The following is a 19,746-nucleotide window of genomic DNA, read 5'->3' as shown; positions in this document are numbered from 1 at the left end:
ATAGTAGCCCCCATAATGCAACTATTCACCTATACACCAAAAAATTAAGGAGGATATAGCTAGATGGAACCTAATTCCTTTCTTAAGTCTCAGCTCGAGAATTGAATCTATTAAAACGAACATATTGCCAAGACTGTTATATTTATTTCAGACCCTGCCAATAGAGATTAACCAAAAACAATTTAAAGAATGGGACAAAATATTGTCAAAATATATATGGCAAGGTAAAAGGCCTAGGATTCATCTCAAAACATTACAGTTAACAAAAGAAAAGGGGGGATCTACCCTCTTTCAAAAACTATTATCAGGCAGCACAGTTAAGAACTATGATATGCTGGTGCAACCCATCATATGATGCTCAATGGAAAAATATTGAAGAGAGAACACTCCCCATCCCTGTACAAGTGATTATAGCTGACAGCAACCTACAAGACTATATAAATGCTATTGAAAATCCTTGGGTAAAATTGACTCTTAAAATATGGAAAACAGTTATAACAGAGTATAATTTAGAGGAAGACATTACAATCCTTAAATGGTGCGCATATGACACAGATTTTACTCCTAATAAATTAGATAGTAGGTTTAAAGAGTGGACAGTAAAAGGTATAACTGCTCTTTGTAACATAATGAAAGAAGGAACATTGTTAAGTTTTGATATGCTTAAAGAAAAATTTATGTTAGAAAAACAAGACTTCTATTGATACTTACAGATGCGGAACTACGTTAATACAAATGTTAAAAACATAATGAAGTCGAGTATAGGTTTGACGGGATTATTTAGGAAAGCGTATCATTCAAATACTGGTAGTAAAATTATTTCATGTATGTATAAAGGGTTACTGAATCTTAAATCACACTCAACCTTATATATTAAAATGAAATGGGAGAAGGAAGGAGGGATAATCATATCTGAGGAAGAATGGACAGCAATATGGAGGTATCAATGGAAGTGTACCGGCTCACAAAATTGGAGGGAGTTTGGTTGGAAAAGTCTGATACGGTATTTTATTAAACCTTCTCAGAAAGCCCATTATGGTGGGAACTCTCCAATTTGCTGGGAAAAACGTGGAAATTTAAAGGCAGATCATTACCATGTTCTCTGGGACTGCCCTGTTATTAAAGATTTTTGGAGAGAGTTAAATGATGCCTTACAAGACATTTTTAGATGTCATGTGCCCCTGGAGAGTAAGACTATGTTTTTTGGACTCATATCTGAAGACTGGCGGAAAAAAGACAAATACTTACTGAATATATTGATGGTAGCTGGTAAAAAGGCTCTCATAAAGAAATGGTTATCACAGGAGAGCCCAACTCTGAATGCATGGATGAACATCACAATGGATATTTATAAAATGGAGACAATAACAGCATATGTTAACTTTAAATTGGATTTATTTGTGACATGCTGGGAAAATTGGGTTAACTATGTAACGCCTCATAGGCCAGACTTTAATTTTACAAAATTTTGATTGTATGGTAAAGAAAGGATCACTCCCTAAGTGTTTGTAGTTTGTAGTTTTTATTGTGTTTCTGTTTCTATATTTGCTTTGTACAAATTACAAAAAGAGGCAATTCAAGACAAACGTAAGTGGATGATGTATACATATAGCATTGTACCTGAAACCCGTTTTATGGAAATGTGTTTGCTGTGAAATGCCAATAAAAGAGTACATTATTAAAAAAAAGAAGTAAAGTGAGAAATGTCTTCCCTCATAGGGCAGTAAATCTTTAGAATTCATGACTCAAGAGAGCTATGAAAGCTCAGTCATTAACGACATTCAAAACAGTCTAGAAACATAGAAAATAGGTGCAGGAGGAGACCATTTGACCCTTCGAGCCAGCACCGTCATTCATTGTGATCATGGGTGATCATCTACAATCAGTAACCTGTGCCTGCCTTCTCCCCATATCCCTTGATTCCACTATCCCCCAGAGCTCTATCTAGCTCTCCTTTAAATTCATCCAGTGAATTGGCCTCCACTGCCTTCTGTGGCAGAGAATTCCACAAATTCACAACTCTCTGGGTGAAAAAGTTTCTTCTCATCTGTTTTAAATGGCCTCCCCTTTATTCTTAGACTGTCTCCCCTGGTTCTGGACTCCCCCAACATTGGGAACATTTTTCCTGCATCTAGCTTGTCTAGTCTTGGCATCATTTTATATGTCTCTATAAGATCCACTCTCATCCTTCTAAACTCCAGTGAATACAAACCTAGTCTTTCCAATCTTTCCTCATATGACAGTCCCTCCATCCCGGGGATTAACCTCGTGAACCTACACTGCACTGCCTCAATAGCAAGGACGTCCTTCCTCAAAATGGGATTTTTTATTGAAGGAATTAAGAAATCTGAGCACAAAACATGATGTTGAGCTTTACCAGCCATGATCTTGCAGAACAACAGAATAGGTTCATGGGGCAAAATGGCCTACTTCTACTCTTATTTTTTTTAATGCCCTCCAAAATATTAAACTTTCAACCAACTCCATTAAAGTGAATACACCTTTCCCTCTCATTATTCATTCGTGTGACAAGAGTAATAAAAGTAGTAGTAAAAATGAATTAAGTGTTATTATATTTCCTGATACATTGGAGGAGGGGGGTCAATAATTTTCTCCCTCCCCCTTGTGCTGTAAAAGTTAACATATTGCATGGATACAATTGTATCCGTAATCATCTAAGTTGAAAGAGCGACACGCGTTTAACTGTGCACTGTTTTCTGGCTGAGATTAGGTTTGCGGGCAGCAGTTTTGCTACCACCTGGCGTGGTGCAATCTCTGGAGTCGGAGCGACCAAATGCACACGTGCTGAGCGCGCCATGCCCGTGACGCAACTCGAACCCTGGTTAAAAATCATTCGTACTTGTGTGGATTAGTAATAGGTCAGAGGAATGCAGCCTCATGCAATGATGGCTGAAGAGAGCTGATTTCATTTCCAGGTGCACTCAAGCGTCATTTACGCACTGCGGCACACGAGAAGAAGGCGGGAAAACTCTGTGCAGTCTCAGACAGAGAGAGACAGAGACAGAGACAGAGACACAGAGAGAGAGAGAGAGACAGAGATATGTCCGAAAGCTCATTTATCCCCCGTGTCCGACATCAATATGTTTAAAGCTGAGCAGAAGTAGGTTCCTTGCAGAAGTAATAGCAATAATTGTTTCGGTTCTTCTGCTTTGCATCATGTGAGGCTGAATGACAAATTGCTTTTGTTTTATTTGCATTTGCACACTTGAGTGATTATTTTAACGCGGTTATTAATGATCACTCGAGTGCCTCCCTCGACTTTGGAACTGGGGCACTGGAGTTCCATAAACTGCGAGGGAAGACATGCGCACAACCTCCCATCAATTCTGCCAAGACCATCATTCATCCTTCGGTGGCATTTGAAACAATATATATATTGCAAAGCGAGGCAAATGCAACAGGCAGAATGACCCAAATCACTTTGTTTTTTTTGCAAACATGAAGAGAGGTGAAAGCCACGTTAAGGGGGTGGGGTGAGGTGGGGTGAGGGAGAGTCCTGACAGCGCCACATTCGAATCCGCTAGGTCGCCATCAATTAAAGTAGACAGGAGGGTGAGGGGGAGAATGAGGGGGTGGGGTTGAGTGAGGAGGGGGAGAGTGAAGGGGATGGGGTTGAGTGAGGAGGGGGAGAGTGAAGGTGGGAGAGTGAGGAGGGGGGAGAGTGAAGGTGGGAGAGAGGGGGTGAGGTAGAGTGAGCAGGGGGAGAGTGAAGGGAAGAATGAGGATGGGGTTGAATGAGGAGGGGAAGAGTGAGGGGATGGGGTTGAGTGAGGGGGGGGAGTGGTGGGAGGGTGAGGAGAGTGAGGGGTGAGGTTGAGGGAGGAGGTAGAGTGAGGAGGGGGTGGAGAATGAGGAGGGGGTAGAGTGAGGAGGGTGTAGAGTGAGGAGGGTGTAGAGTGAGAAGGGTGGCGTGATAGGGGAGAGGGGGGTAGAGTGAGGGGTGAGAGGGGGAGAGTGAGGAAGGGGGAGAGTGAGGAGGGGAGAGTGAGGAAGGGGAGAGTGAGGAAGGGGAGAGTGAGGAAGGGGAGAGTGAGGAGGGGGAGAAGAATGAGTGAGATGGGGGGAGAGTATGAGGGGGTAGAGTGAGAGGGGAAGGGGGGGTGTGGAGGGGAAATGTGAGGGATGGGGTGGAGTGAGAGGGGAAGGGGGGTGTGGAAGGGAAATGTGAGGGATGGGGTGGAGTGGGGAGAGGGGAGAGTGAGGAGGAGGTAGAGTGAGGAGGGGGTAGAGTGAGGAGGAGGTAGAGTGAGGAGGGGGTAGAGTGAGGAGGGGGGGAGAATGAGGGGGTAGAGTGATAGGGGAGTTAGAGTGAGGAGGGGGGTAGAGTGAAGAGGGGGGTAGAGTGAAGAGGGGAGAAGTGAAGAGGGGGGGAGAAGTGAAGAGGGGGGAGAAGTGAAGAGGGGGGAGAAGTGAAGAGGGGGGAGAAGTGAAGAGGAGGGGAGAAGTGAAGAGGAGGGGAGAAGTGAAGAGGGGGGGAGAAGTGAAGAGGGGGGAGAAGTGAAGAGGGGGGGAGAAGTGAAGAGGGGAGTGTGTGTGTGAGAGAGGAGAGTGGAGTGTGGATGACAGACATTCTGGGCCGGCAATGGTAGGCGGGTGGGCGGGCTGTGCGAGGAGGGACATCCGGCGTGAAGTTTGTTGCCGCCCTCCTCCCCTCCCCTCCCTCCCTCCCCGCCGAGGAGAGCGATCGGACGACGAGTGCTTTTAACCGGACCCGAGTGGGATTAACACGGCCAAGCCCCGCTTGTCGAGGCCTCTCTCTCTCTCTCTCTCTCTTTCTTTTTCTCTTTCTCTCTCTCCCCCTCCTTCCCTCCCTCCCCTTCCCCCTCCCGGGACGTTATCGTCGGTGTCTTTTCTTCTTGTATTTTGTTGTTTGTGTGTGTTTCGGTGTATGATTATTTTAAATTTGTTTTTATAAATCCCTCCTTCCCCTCCCCCCCCCTCTCCTCCTCCTCCTCTTCTCCTCCTCCTCCTCGAAATCGATAGCAGCTCCTCTCCTCTCCTCTCCCCTCCCCTCCTCTCCGCTCCGGGTGGCCCGAGTCGTGTTGGCTGCTGGCTGTTGGCTGCTGGCTGGGCCCGGTGTGAGGGAAGAAGAGTTGTTGCGAGTGAGTTGGGCCTTGTCCTCTTTCACATCTCCCTCCTCCCGCCGCCGCCGCTGCCGCTGCCGCTTGTTGTCTCCCCGCCTGCTTGAGTGGGGGGGAGAAGGGGAAAGACATCGATCGCACCGCATCGGCCTCTGGAAGGACAGGCGAGACCGGCCGACCGACCGACCGGCGGGTAGGTGAGGGAGAGAGAGAGAGAGAGGCCGCTGGTTGTGGGGTGGAGGGGAGGGAGGGAGACTGTGTGTGAAGGAGGTTTGCAAATGAAGGGGGAGGGGGGGACCAAAGCAAAGGCCTTTGAGGCCCCGTGTGTGCGTGCGTGTGTACAGGGAGGGAAGGAAGGGTTGACTGTGAAGGGGGAGGGGGGGGGGGACCAAAGGACTTCGAGGCCCTGTGTGTGCAGGGAGGGAGGGAAGGAAGGGTTGACTGTGAAGGAGGTTTGCAAATGAAGGGGGAGGGGGGGGACCAAAGCAAAGGCCTTCTTCGAGGCTGCGTGTGTGTGTGTGTGCAGGGAGGGAAGGGTTGACTATGAAGGAGATTTGCAAATGAAAGGAGAGGGGGGAGGGGGCATCAAGGGCTCTTCGACGCCCCGAGTTACGACGGGGCGGACGGGTGGTGACGTGAGAAGCCCGCTGGTTGTGGGACGGGGAGGGGAGACTAGTCGGTGAAGGAGGTTTACAAGTGTAGGGGGCCCCCGAGTGCGGGCGGGAGACATGGCGGCCGCCATGTTGTTGCTGGCTCGGTCCGCAAGGCCTGGCCTGGCCTGGCAACATCCCGCCTTCCCCTCCCCCCCTCCTCCCTCATCTCATCCTGCCTTGTTGGGCCATGGCGACATACGCCAGGCCCGGGCTGTGGATAGGCCCCAGGCTGGTGCAGGCCCGGCCTGGATTGGCCTGGTTTGTGAGAAGGTGGAAGTGTGTGTGTGTGTGCTCCCACCTTCTCACAACCCAGCGCTGGTGAAGAAGCACAGAACATGTGCTTCCCTCTAATGAATGGCGAGAGCTCGGTCCCGCAAAGAGAGAGAGAGAGAAAAAAAAAAAAGCAGAAGAGCCATGTGCGCTTTAATTTAAAAAAAATCTCTACTTTTATTCCCCTTGGAGATGTTTGCTCGTGTGCGTGACACGAGTATCTCTCTCCCCGCCCCCCGCCCGTGAGTTTGCAGATCAGCCTCGTTAATAACCCGGTACTTTTGTGTCCGTTGTGACCTCGTCTACAAGTTCCCCGATTCTAGTTTTGGGGCAACACTTATTGTTAGTTTCTTTCCCCCCACTCGTCCTCGCAACCCCCCCCCCCCCCCCCCCCCCCGCCCTTTCTGTCCGGATGATGGATTCAACTAGCGACGCCGCTTGTTGTGTAATATTTAGCGAATGTTCAACGTGTCTGTTAAAAAAAAAAAAAAAGAGTTTGTCAACTCGCAGGGATAAAGCTTGCCCTCTTCTTACCCACTTAAAACATGTCAGCGAGTCTCGTAGCTGTGTCAGCTAACTACCAGACCGCACTGCGTCTGTTGCCGCGAGGTTTGCTGCAAAAAACTTTTCTGGGGATGTTATGTAGGCCTTGGCCTAACAAGAGCGTCTGCACTTCATTTATTTTAAAACATCGAACTCCAAAAGTGTCCAGCTTTGTGCTAAATATGTGATCCACTCAACTAGATTCACGTTTTCCTGTTTTGATCTCCCCCTCCCCCCATCAACATTTTAGTTATGCACCCGAAATAATTTGCTTTTGCCGTAACCAGGCAGACTTGCACTAAAATTGTTTTCTGAATTGCACTAATGTCCCTCTGTTAAATGTACGATGTCAGAATTAAATTGCAACTTTTCATGTGGTAGGAATGACTTTTGATGAGTTTTGTTTTGGAGCTGTTTAAATTTGAACCGTTGCACTTTGAACCATTCTGACTGTGGCTGAATATTTCTAATTAGGAGTCATTTAAAATTTGTTTATTTGTAATAAGAAAACTCACTTCACTCATTGCATAGGAATAACTGGAAACTCAATTTGATTGCTCCTTTAAAGTGTTCCTGCAGTGTAATAATGGAAAAGGAGAATCTTATTATTTTACAGAAAAGTTGGAAGGCATATGGTATACAGCTCAGATTTTTTTCTGTGGTTCCATATGTGCATAAATCATTTATATTCAAAACGTCTGTAATTTGTGTAATACTGTGGAATTGTTAAATTGGAAATTTTCTGTGGACCTAAAGACCCCTTCAATTATCCTTTTGGAAAGAATTGACAAATTGAAAGACTGAAGTGTAAATCATGCAAAAGACCACTGTTGGGGGGAAAAGGAGAATGAAATGAGAAAATAGTCATTATATGTTTATTTTAGGACAATCTGATTATCTGGTGAATGAATGATGGGGGCAAGGAGTGTGGTTGAGTAACTGACTGACAGTTTAATTTCAAAATAATGACAAGATGGGGCAAAAAAAGGACACCACAGGGTAGAAGTATTAAATATGTTGGGATAAAATTAGAGATTTAGGTGACAAGCTCAAAGATGCATTAAAGAATAGAATAAAAGCTGCATTTAAACAAGCACCTTTCCTGTAGTAAAATATATATGCAGTCATGTTAATTAACCCAAGACAAACCACCATCAGTGGGCACCTGGTATAGTAGTCATTATCTTGGTATGAGGATGGTTCTCTAGTATCTGGGATTTTTGGGGAGTGAAATTCAGAGCTTGGAACCATGGCAATGGAAGAGCACATGTCACTGTAGTTTGTAATACTGGAGGTTGTTAAAGGTAAGGAGGAGTTTGAGAAGTCATGATCCCTGTCTTGAAGCTTGTTCAAAGAACTGGATTTTAACTACCGTAGAGATCTGTGGAGGCTCAGTTGCTTATTATTCAAGCATAGATCCTGATATGGAACGAGGAAATGCTGGGAGTATTTAGAGGGACCATTCTAATTCAATCTAATGATGATAATTTTGTTTTTTTAGGTGGAGTAAGGTTAAGGCAGATCAGATAAAAAAGGATGTGAATTAATATGTTGTTCATGGCAATTTTAATAAAGGTGAATGTAGATGGTGGGATTTGGGGAACCCCTGTAAAATTAGCTATTTCCTATTTTTTCAGTTGTGCCGGATAAGTGTCAAGTATTTCAAAAGTAAGCACAAAACTGCAATGTTAGATTTGTGAAAAACACATTTAGGAAATATTTGGGTCAAGTAGCATTTATGGAGAGAAGAAACAACGTTAATGTTTCTGGTTGACCTTTGATCACAGGAAAGATAAAAGCTCATCAATCTGAAACAATTTCCATAGATTTTACGTAACCTGCTGAATAATTCCAGCATTTTCTGCTTTTACTTTGCAGTAGTGTTATCTGTTGGGTTTCATTGTGCAGTTAGTTGTTCATCAATAACATGCAAATATCTTCATAGCAGTGTACATTTTTACTGACATTAGTTTGCTCTAATTGATCAATCTTAACTAACAATTATACTTAAGAAAATTGGCAGTTACAAGATAGTAATGTACTTGGGAGGGGTACAAAATGTATGAATTCTTGAATTTAAAACATTCTCTTGCTATGGGTTCAATGCCAAAATGTTCCTGGCACAGTTCCTATTCAAGCTGAAATAGAATTGGTCCATTAAGCCAAAGTGTAAGTTGTGATATTGAAATTTGTTTCGAAACTTTTGGGTCAGTAGAGGAAGAGCTGTTATTTTCATAACTAGTTGCTTGGATGTATGTATATGCTGATGTCACATAAGGGCAAGGTGAGTTGTGATACTATTCACTAGATTCTTTGAACACGATTCAATGGCTGAAGTGCTGGAAGGCTGCTAGTTACATTATGGTTCTGTGTCTTCCAACGCATGGCCAGACCTGCAGATACTGCTGAGTGCAATGAGGTGTTTGTATTGATTGAATTTGCTCATTTAGTGCACGTACATGTCAGTGCTCTCAAATAGAATAGCTTTGTAGACTCTGCTTTTAAACAAGGTTTGAAAGTACCATTATGGAGCTCGTTTCATGTTAGGGCCCCCAATATTTTCATCCATTCCAGCATCTTTGCTATTGCATGATCAGGTTGATGATATTCCCATTGGGTCATAGTAGAAATTGGGAGCAACTGCTTGGTGAATAATGAGCATTATTGAATGCTCAAGATCTAAATAACCATTTGTTTTAGTTATACAGCACAGAAATTGGCCCTTCGGCCCAAAGTGTCCATGCCAATCACCATGCATACCTTTTTGCTACTTGCATTTGTCTGTATAAATTTGCTTGTTTCTGATACCGGTTCAAATGTCTTTTTAATGCCAATGATATTTGCATCTACTCACATTCTTTGGCAGTGCTTTAAATATATCAGCCACCTTAGTGTAGGAAAACTCACCCCTTGGATCACCTTTAAATTTATCCTTTCTTGCCATAAAACTCTGCCCATCTAGTTTTAGACTCCCTACCCTTGGAAAAAGACTTGACAACCAAGTAATTTATTTATGCAGTATAAAAATATGTTAAACAAAAATGGTCCCAGCACCAAATTTTGCAATGCACCTCTGGTTATCAGCTTTCATTCAGAACATCATCCCTCCACACTACTCTGCTTTTAACACTAACCCAATTTTAGATTGAGTTTGCTAACATATGTTGGATCATGTGCCTTTGGAAGCAGATTTTGTCGAATGCCTTGGGAAAATCCACATAAAACATGTAAACCGTCCTACATGCATCAATCCTCTTAGTTACCACCTCAACAGAAACTTGAATTCATGGGGCAGGATTTAGTCTGCACAAAACAGACTCCTGATCAGTCTCTGCCTTTGAAGTGAATATACATCATGTCCCTTGGAAACAATTTCGCAAATATTGATGTAAGGCTCACTGTTCTGAACTTGTCCCTCTTGCCCCTTTTGAATAAGGGAGCAATAGTAACTATCCTCCATCCTTGTGGTACCTCATCTGACCTCCCAGGTGAATACCAATGGGAAATATTCATTTCCGATCTCACTCATATCCCCGGTTCCCAACAAAAAAAATCACTTTTGCTCTCTGAAGGGACTTATTCTTAAACCTAGCTACATTCTTCTGATAGAGCTAAAAGGTGTTGGAAGTTTCCTTAATGTTACATTCCCATGCAGTTTCATGTTCTCCTCTTGCCCCCCGATTTAAGTTCTCTTCTACATCCACCACAAACTTCACAAAGAACTCACTTGAAGCCAAAATGCCGGCACTTCCTTGTTATTTCTGTTCAAATCTTCAACTTCCTTTGTAAACCAGCATTCTCTAATGTTAGTATCTTTACTCATGTTAGTGGAGATGTGTAGGTTCTGCTATGACTGTCTCAGCTTTAAATGACTGTCGCCACCCCTCATGCCCCCACCTCTTTATCAACAGTCCTTCATAATGTTTGGGACAGACCCATCATTGATTTATTTGCCTCTACTCCACAATTTGAGATTTGTAATAGAAAAAAATCACATGTGGTTAAAGTGCACATTGTCAGATTTTAATAAAGACCATTTTTATATATTTTGGTTTTACCATGTAGATATTACATCAGTGTTTATACATAGACCCCCCCCCCCCCCATCATTTCAGGGCACCATAATGTTTGGGACATAGCAATGTCATGTAAATGAAAGTAGTCATGTTTAGTATTTTGATGCATATTCTTTGCATGCAATGACTGCTTGAAGTCTGCGATTCATGGACATCACCAGTTGCTGGGTGTCGTCTCTGGTGATGCTCTGCCAGGACTGTATTGCAGCCATCTTTAGCTTATGCTTGTTTTGGGGGCTAGTCCCATTCAGTTTTCTCTTTCAGTATATAAAAGTCGTGCTCAATTGGGTTCAGATTGGGTGATTGACTTGGACACTCAAGAATTGACCATTTTTTAGCTTTGAAAAACTCCGTTGTTGCTTTAGCAGTATGTTTGGGATCATTGGCCAGCGGTTCATTCCACAGCAAGACAATGAGTTTTGAGGCATTTGTTTGAACTTGAGCAGATAGGATGTGTCCAAACACTTCAGAATTCATTATGCTACTACGACCATCAGCAGTTATATCATCAATGAAGATAAGTGAGCCAGTACCTTCAGCAACCATATACGCCCAGGCCATAACACCCCCATGATCATGTTTCACAGATGAGATGATATGCTTTGGATCTTGGGCAGTTCCTTCTCTCCTCCATACTTTGCTCTTGCCATCACTCTGATATGTTAATCTTCGTCTCGTCTGTCCACAAGACCTTTTTTTTCCAGAACTGTGGTTGATCTTTTAAGTACTTCTTGGCAAACTGTAACCCGGCCATCCTCTTTATGCGGCTAACCAGTGGTTTGCATCTTGCAGTGTAGCCTCTGTATTTCTGTTCATGAAGTCTTCTGCAGACAGTGGTCTTTTACAAATCCACACCTGACTCCTGAAGAATGTTTCTGATCTGTCAGACAGGTGTTTGGGGATTTTTCTTTATTATAGAGAGAATTCTTCTGTCATCAGCTGTGGAGGTCTTCCTTGGCCCACCAGTCCCTTTGCGATTAGTAAGCTCACCAGTGCTCACTTTTTTCTTAATGATGTTCCAAACAATTGATTTTGGTAAGCTTAAGATTTGGCTGATGTCTCTAACACTTTTATTCTTGTTTCTCAGTCTCGTAATGGCTTTGTTGACTTTCATTGGCACAACTTTGGTCCTCGTGTTGATAAACAGCAACAAAAGTTTCCAAAGGTGATGGAAAGACTGGAGGAAAGACTAGGTGCTGAGAGCTCTCTTATGCCTGCATTAAGGAGGCAATTAAACACACCTGAGCAATTACAAACACCTGTGAAACCATGTGTCCCAAACATGATGGTGCTGTGAAATGGGGGTACTATGTATAAACACAGCTGTAATTTCTACATGGTGAAACCAAAATGTATAAAAAATGGCCTTTAATAAAATCTGATAATGTGCACTTTAACTACATGATTTTTTCTATTACAAATCTCAAATTGTGGAGTACAGAGGCAACTAAATAAATGATGGGTCTTTGTCACCAAACATTATGGAGGGCACTGTATGTTTGTTTTCTTTCTAGCGCAGCTCATAATCTACGTTGCCTATCTTATACGATTGAAATCGGCCATCCCCAATTAGACCTTAACTTTGAAAGGACCAATCTCATCTTCTTTTCATTACAACCTTGAAATCTACAGAATTATGGTTTCCAAAGGTTCATCCACAAACGGTTCTTTGACTTGTTATTTCTCATTCCTTATAAGTTTGAGTATAGCCCCTTCCCGACTAGGACTCTCTGTATTGCTTTAAAAAAAACTTTAATGCATTTTAAAGCCACCACCCCTTACCTTCAAGTTAAGACAATCCCAGTCAGTATTAGAAAAGTTAAAATTGCCTATGATTACAATCCCACTCTCCTTACACAGTGCTGCAATTTGCCTGCCTATTTGGAAAAACGTAAAATTTAAAAGTTGGAAAGATTGCCTCACTCTGAGATCGTAGATAGATAGAAACTCTCAATGCCAGCCAGCAGTCCTTAATTTGCAATTTTTACAAATAAATTGCTAGCAGTGTTGCTGTTTATTTTGTGGTTGAACTAATTCTAATAGTATTTGCAGCAGCCCTGTGATGTTACTACTTTGACATATCTTTTTTGTTCTACATGTTTACAGTTGTCTTTTACAGTTAATTGGTTGACAGAAGTCTTGGTTGGTTTCAGTTCCCAAGTTTAGAATTTTACTTACTGTTAAGGTGTATGTACCCATATTTGACAGATAATAAACAGAGACAAGAATAATTTAAAGGGTCACAGTTTAAGAATAAGGGGTAGGCCATTTAGGACTGAGATGAGGAAAAATTTCTCCCAGAGATTTGTGAATATGTGGAATTCTCTGCCACAGAAGGCAGTGGAGGCCAATTCACTGGATGTTTTCAAGAGAGAGTTAGATTTGGCTCTTGCGGCTAAATGAATCAAGGGATATGGGGAAAAAGCAGGAACGGGGTACTAATTTTAGATGATCAGCCATCATCGTATTTAAGGGCCTACTCCTGCACCTATTTTTCTGTGTTTTCTATGTCTAATTCATTAAAATCTTTTGAGCCTACTTTGTTTTTCCAACAAGGTCATGGTTGATCTCCCTAACACGAGTTTGCTGCTTAAACCCTAGGTTGATTCTTAACATCTCACAACTTATTGATGTAGTTTGAACATACTCAGCAACTGAGCCTCCCATTCTATTCCCATCTTATCCCTGAATTGCTGATCCTCATTTTGAGACTGAAGCCCTTGTTTTAGTCTGGGGAAACCATAATTCCTGCATATACTCTGTATGCCCATTAGAATTTATATGCTTTGGTAAGATCCCCTCTTATTCTACGTCCAATAATGTCTTGAAAGAAAAAATGCACCACCCCAGGAATTGATCTGGTCAAGTGCTATTGCCCCTGCTGCATTGCAAGCATATCCTCCCTGGGGTGCAGAGACCAGATCTGCCCATGATATTCCACATGTGGTCTTGCCATACCACCAAGTAAATAATGCAATTTTTGCATGTCACAGTGACAAGATTGGCCATTCGAACAGTTGTAAATGTTTTTCTTCACCCAACTGGAGATTCGCTTGCGCAGTAGATTCAGGACAAAAATTGGTGTTGAGGTAAACCTCGCTAATGGTGTGGTGGGGAAAATTGCATGGAGCTCTGATCAGCCATGGAGAGATTGTATGAGGAGCTGAATGGCTTACTGCCTTTTTGTTTGTATTACTTATGTCAGGATAGATATGTGAGAACACATATCCCAGAGTGGCAGAGACAAATTTTGGAGTTGTTGAAGGGGTAGGTGTTGCAGTAAAACCTTTTCCCATGGAAACTTATAGACTATTACGTCTCGCACATGAGCTGCAGCATCTTGTATTTGTAAAGCTGAGCAGGCAATTATTTGTAAATTCAGAAGTTGTGGAGTATGCCTTAATTTAAAATATTGGAAATATATAATTTCCCTTAAGTGTGATCCATTTTCCATGCCTGTTCTGGAGATTGCAACTTGGTGTCCTGAGGAACTGGTTCGCAGACAATTACTTTTTGGTGAAATAGTTAGACCTTTTCTACCACTGAAGCATAGTTCCTAGCTACTGCATTTGGATAGATTTAATAAGGATCAACTTGTACTGTGGTACAATCCTAGGAGCTCTGCAAAGGTCAGATAGAATGAAGGATTTGGTGTTGGGGATATTATAACATTTTCACAAATTTTTTACATTTGTGAACAATTTAGTTCTACTTAATCCGAAATCTTGATAATTAGTATAGAATTTAGCTTGGAAGATTTCTAGTTAGAGTTAAACTAGAAGAAATTGTTTCTGTATTAAATCTTACTGAATCAACAGCACAAGGCAGCAGTTCATAGCTTGGTAGGTAGAAGAGCTATGTGCGTTGAAGCACTGTTGTCCTTTTGGCAAGAGCATCAGATGGACAATGGTAGGATCAAAACCACCCTAGGATAATGGTGAGTGGACACTCAACGATATGCTGCAATTTATTTAGCCTGTTTTCATATTTAAAGACTTCTGCAAAACTTTAATGGTTTGCAGATAAGACTAGCTAAACTGGTGAACTCTGTAATTAATAATACTGTGGGATGTTTTATGATCCTTGGATTATTAACATGGGACTGTTTCATTAAAAGAAACATTGATCAATGTCATGATGTGCAGTAACTTCAATCAGAGTGCTAATGAAGAGACTAATCATTTAATTCGCAGCAAAATATAATTATACTGCTCATGTTCATACTTCAGACATTGTGCCTTTTCCTGAATTCCTATTGTCCAGATATTGTTGTCAAGGCAGCAAGATAATGAACACTGCTCATCTGCTTCAATGGCCTGTGGATAATTAATAAATCAAATGTAGTCCGGTCACAATATTGCATATTAAGATAGATGGGGAAGGAGAGAAATGCATCTCTTGGAATATTTTGCATATAAACATGTGCAATCAAGCATGGTCAAATGACGTATGAAGGTTCAACTATATGCAAGTACATTTACATATTAGTCTTTGAACAGTGCACTGATAAAAGATCATTCTAAATTCAAATTGCCAGTGACACATCACTAACTTTGCTCAACAGCAATATGTTCAGTGTTGCTCAAAGTTCCTTAGAAGTGCATACTATATGTTGTGAACATGATAGTTTCTATATACTTTTGACTTTGTTAACATTGCTAAATTAATAGCGGCAAATTTACCTTCCAGGAGCTTTATTTAATGTCCAATGCTCTTGACATCAAGATAACAAACATGAGCCTCCATTATCCTGATCTATCTATACTTGACTATGGATCATTTACTTACACTGTCACGCAGTCTCCACGTAAAAACTTATTTCGGATGGATCTTTTAGTTAGCTTTTTCTATATAGTGTATAGTCTAAATCAGGGGCCTCCAATCTTTTCAGCATGAGGGCCACATTATATATTTGGCACATTTTTGCGGGCGTAGGAAAAAATAAAGAAATGTCAGTTTCATAAATTTAATGAGGTTTATATGGCTATAAATAAATAATATTCAATTTTTAAAAAGAGCTTGAAATATTGGAATATATATACCATAGGCATACAATTATTTATAAAACAAAAAATACAGTGACCACCAGTGGGCATGCAGACAATATAGAAATATCATACATAATGGCGGAGTGACTACATGTGTGTCACCGTCGCAGTGATTCGCGCGGGCGGGCACTCCGCTAAGAAATAATTAAAATTTAAAATTATTTTTAAGTTAGCAGCTGCATACAAACTATATAGCCTACCTGACTTGTAAGTTCGTAAACTGCCGCCGAGATCGGCCCTGAAGACCGAAAAACCGGGGAGAGGGAGCCGCTGGCGATGATGGACACGATGAGTTGGTCAGTAAGAGAGGGGTAATGCCCCCAGCGCCCGCAAGGTCGGCTGCAGAAGGCGTTTCCCCCGGGACAAACGGGCGGTCGGGCGAGGAAAGGATCGACGGGCCGAGCCAGTCAAGGGCGACGGAGGAAGCCCTGCAGCAGCCTGGGGCTCGCCTGGATCAGGAGCTGCTCCAGCGCATCCAGTGCTGGAGGCATTACCCCTCTCCTACTTTTTTTTGTTGTTGTGGTTTTGTTAAACTTTGATTTACGACTTTGGTGATGTGCACATGAGATTCCCAGTCAGTGTTCACTGATCCTTCAACTCCATGACAGCCGAGGTGGTGTTGTAGGCCCAGGCTCCTCCGGCCACAGTCTTCATGCGGGATCCAACAGCACGCCTCTTCATCTTGGCCTTCCCACAGAAGAAGCCGGTATACTTGGCATGCTGACTGATCTCGATCTTCGTCACCATCTTACGGAGCAATGCTCCGTATCTGGTGCCGTACCATTCATATAGGCCGCTAAAAAAAAGTTCCCACGCTACCACAGAACCCGCAGCCGGAAAGTGTTTGCCGCGGGCCGAATAAGGTCTTGTGGCGGGCCAGATGTGGCCCACGGGCCACAGTTTGGAGACCACTGGTCTAAAGCATAATATTTTACCATGTTGCGTCGTACTAGTTGGGTATATGGAAGCTGACTGCAGGGCAATCTGCATCATACTTTGGTATCCGGTAGCCCCAATTGCAACTCTGATATTTCTTATTGCCTGCACAGCCACCTTAGTGCCATTATTACGTCACGGAAGACTGCAAATTGCTACATATCTAAAAAAAATTGATTTCAATGCAACAAAACAGCAAATCAAAGGAGTACCATCTCTGTCTTATAAGTACCTTGGTCCAAAGTTCCACGGTGATTCAACAAAGCCCGCCTTACTGAATTTTTCTAGGTTGTTTTAAAAATGAAAATTGTTGTCTCAATAATTGGAAAGCCTTTGATAAAAATGTGTTGTAAAGTTTCAGGGGAAGAAATGGACATCCTTGATTTTCATAATCTAGGTACAAGAGTATTGCCTCCCAATTGCATTTAACTTTGGCTTCCATTGACCTCTGGAATAATGACAGATGCAGATGGTTTAGTTAAATGCTACTGAAGGAAGACACGTTCACACAGTTGTAGTTGAATAATATTTTTAATTTTGTATATCTACATCATTTAGCAGGGTTAACCAGATTTGCAAATGATGCTCTTCAGTTAACCGTTCTAGAACAATACAAATCTGAAGATATTGATTACAATTGTTTCTACAATTACAGATGTAGATAAGTAATACTCAAGCCATAACTCTTTAAAAAATAAAAAAAAACATGTAATTTCCTCTAACCCTCTCCACTAGTACCATCTTTCTTTTAAGGATCCTTTGGGAGATTGTAGCCTGAGCCAATCATTGTTGCAAATGATTGATAACATGTTCCTGACATATACACTTGGAAGCCCTTGCAGCCATGTAGTGCACAAGATAATCTTTGAATGCTTGAGGGTTTAAAACTGATCTCCTGTAAGAAGTAAGTGATGGTGCACAAGGAAACACAGTCTGCATACTTGTTCCACGTGAAGCCAGGTGGCCAATGGAAGGCCGACTTATTTAAATGTTACACACTTAAAGTTCGTGGCAGTATGAGAAGTGGATTATGTGCTTATTAACCAAGCAAAGATATTTCCCGTAATCTTGAGCAGTTCATAAATTATTTCAAGGACAGCAACAGACATATCTATATTAAGATTATGCATAAGACTGAATTCTGGGTTCAGCCTTCAATTCCTTGAATTAAATACTGATTTATGGAAAATAATATCCCAGTTCATGATTATCTTTAAATTGTTTTCTGATGCTGTAGTTAAGCATTTAAACACTGATTTTTTTTTGCGACTGTGGTGTATGGTAGCTAAGTTCTGTGATTAGGTAATTTGAATGTATATTTTCTCTCTGTATTACAATGTCTTATTTTCTCAGTGCATGCCAAATTATTGGTACCAACGTTTTTCAGGAGCTTTTGGAAAATAATAGCTTGAAGCTAATGTTCTAATTGGTTATTTTACCACTTTGATTTTCTGGTTGTGTTTTTGGAAGGCCGCTTTATCTGCTGTGTGCTGTAGAAAAGTAATTGTTTTCCCGTTGCTACTTCCTCTGGCTCTCTGCGGGAATGGAATTCAGGTCTGCATTTCTAAAAATTATTTCCAATTTCTGCATTTGAGTTAACTTCGGACTAATCTCCTTCCAGATAGCAGAGAACAGCATGAAATTTATCAGATTAGAGGCTGAGCAGAATGACATTTCACGTTCTGACCAATCAGGGAATGGAGGGACATGGATCACATGCTGAGGAGATTAATTTCACTGGCATAGACATTATGGGCTGAAGGGGCTGTTCCCGTGCTTTACACTTCTATGTAGTGCGGAACACTTTGCAGGTATAAGATGCTAGCAGTGGAGACTGGAAACTGAAATGAGTAATGATTGCATAATGAAGATTAAAAATGGATGACATGTTGTCTTGTACAATTTCTATTGGTAGCATAATGCAGATATTTGGAGAAAATGGGAGAGTTAGTTACTGTAGCTTGCTGTAAATTACTGACCCTGCAAAATGAGCACCAAACGTTTGCTGTGGCAATGGTGTAGTAGGACCTTGAATGAGGGATCTGGTGGATTGGGGGCACGAGACAGCAGGTGTTGGAATCTTGACTGCAAAAAACAGTGCTGGAGTCAGTGAGTCAGGTGGTGTCTTTGGGGTGAAATGGACAGAAAGAGCTCCAGGTGGGGATCCCTTTGCAGACTGGAGGGGGGGGGGGAGCAATAAAGCAGTAAAAGAGGTAGGTGTGGGCAGAGCCAGGCAAGTGATTGGTTCTAATATTTTTAAAAAACATTCTTTACCCAAAGGTGTAACTTCAATGTGGAACAGGTTCAAAGTGATGGAAGTGGATCAAATGCTTGATCATAAGTGACTGACATACTTTGCATGGGTGCAAGAGACCATCGGCAATTCTGAAGTTTTTTCTCAAATTAAAAAATTTGTGCAGTCTGTCCTCCTGCAAAGTTACAGTCTATTATTGAATCAGCTGTTTGTGAGGGGGAGTAAATTTAACAGGCACATGTGCATGTCTCCTGAAAACAAAGATAACCTTAATTTTCAGTTAATTGGTTTCATATTGCACAAGACAAAACTAATTGCATTCTGCGTGCCATTTTCAGTGTCTCCATTGCCATCAGTTGCCCTTCAATTATCAGCTTGTCATTTTAAATACTGAGACATTCCAGCTATGGTTAATACTTTTGAAATAGAATGCCAACCCACTGACTGGCTCTGTGGCCCAGATTCTGGTGATTGTGTTCATCCTAAATTGATTTGTTTATTTTTCCCTGTACTTATCGTACTTATGCAGTAGGAATAGTCTGAATGGTTAAAATCTGTGCTGGAACATCAGATTTTGAGAATCCACAAATTTTATTTGGGTTTGTCAATCTGTTTTGGTAATAACTAAGGGCTAATGCACAATTTCTGAATGAAGATAAGATGCTGCAAACTGAATTGTAGCCTTCTATTTTGTTATTCCTCCCGGTTTCTGTTACTTCGTCTCAATTTTTACATTGAGTAAGGCCAAAGGTATCTCTTAAATTTTCCTTTTTAACTTAGATCCTGCAAACTTATTTTACCATTAAATATAACCATTTTCACAATGCATGTTTCGATTTTAATACAGTGAATCTAATTGAGATG

The 19,746-nt window shown here is 41.9% G+C and overlaps 1 protein-coding gene across 4 annotated transcripts in view; it reads left to right on the top strand.

Moving 5' to 3' along the window:
- The first annotated feature begins 4,690 nt into the window (after window positions 1-4,690).
- Window positions 4,691-19,746, top strand: part of larp4b (La ribonucleoprotein 4B) — a 73,346-nt gene continuing 58,290 nt past the window's right edge. For 2 of the 4 annotated variants that reach the window (XM_078425095.1, XM_078425067.1), the window contains exon 1: window positions 4,691-5,295. The gene's annotated coding sequence lies outside the window, so the exon portion shown is untranslated. Of the gene's footprint in view, window positions 5,300-19,746 lie in introns of all 4 variants that reach the window. The other 2 variants (XM_078425086.1, XM_078425076.1) reach the window with 2 other exon arrangements.

The sequence above is a fragment of the Rhinoraja longicauda genome, chromosome 2 (assembly GCF_053455715.1).
Source record: "Rhinoraja longicauda isolate Sanriku21f chromosome 2, sRhiLon1.1, whole genome shotgun sequence".
NCBI classification, from domain to species: Eukaryota; Metazoa; Chordata; class Chondrichthyes; order Rajiformes; family Arhynchobatidae; genus Rhinoraja; species Rhinoraja longicauda.
The sequence above is the reverse complement of the archived record's forward strand: the minus strand, read 5'-3'. Positions and strand labels throughout refer to the sequence as shown.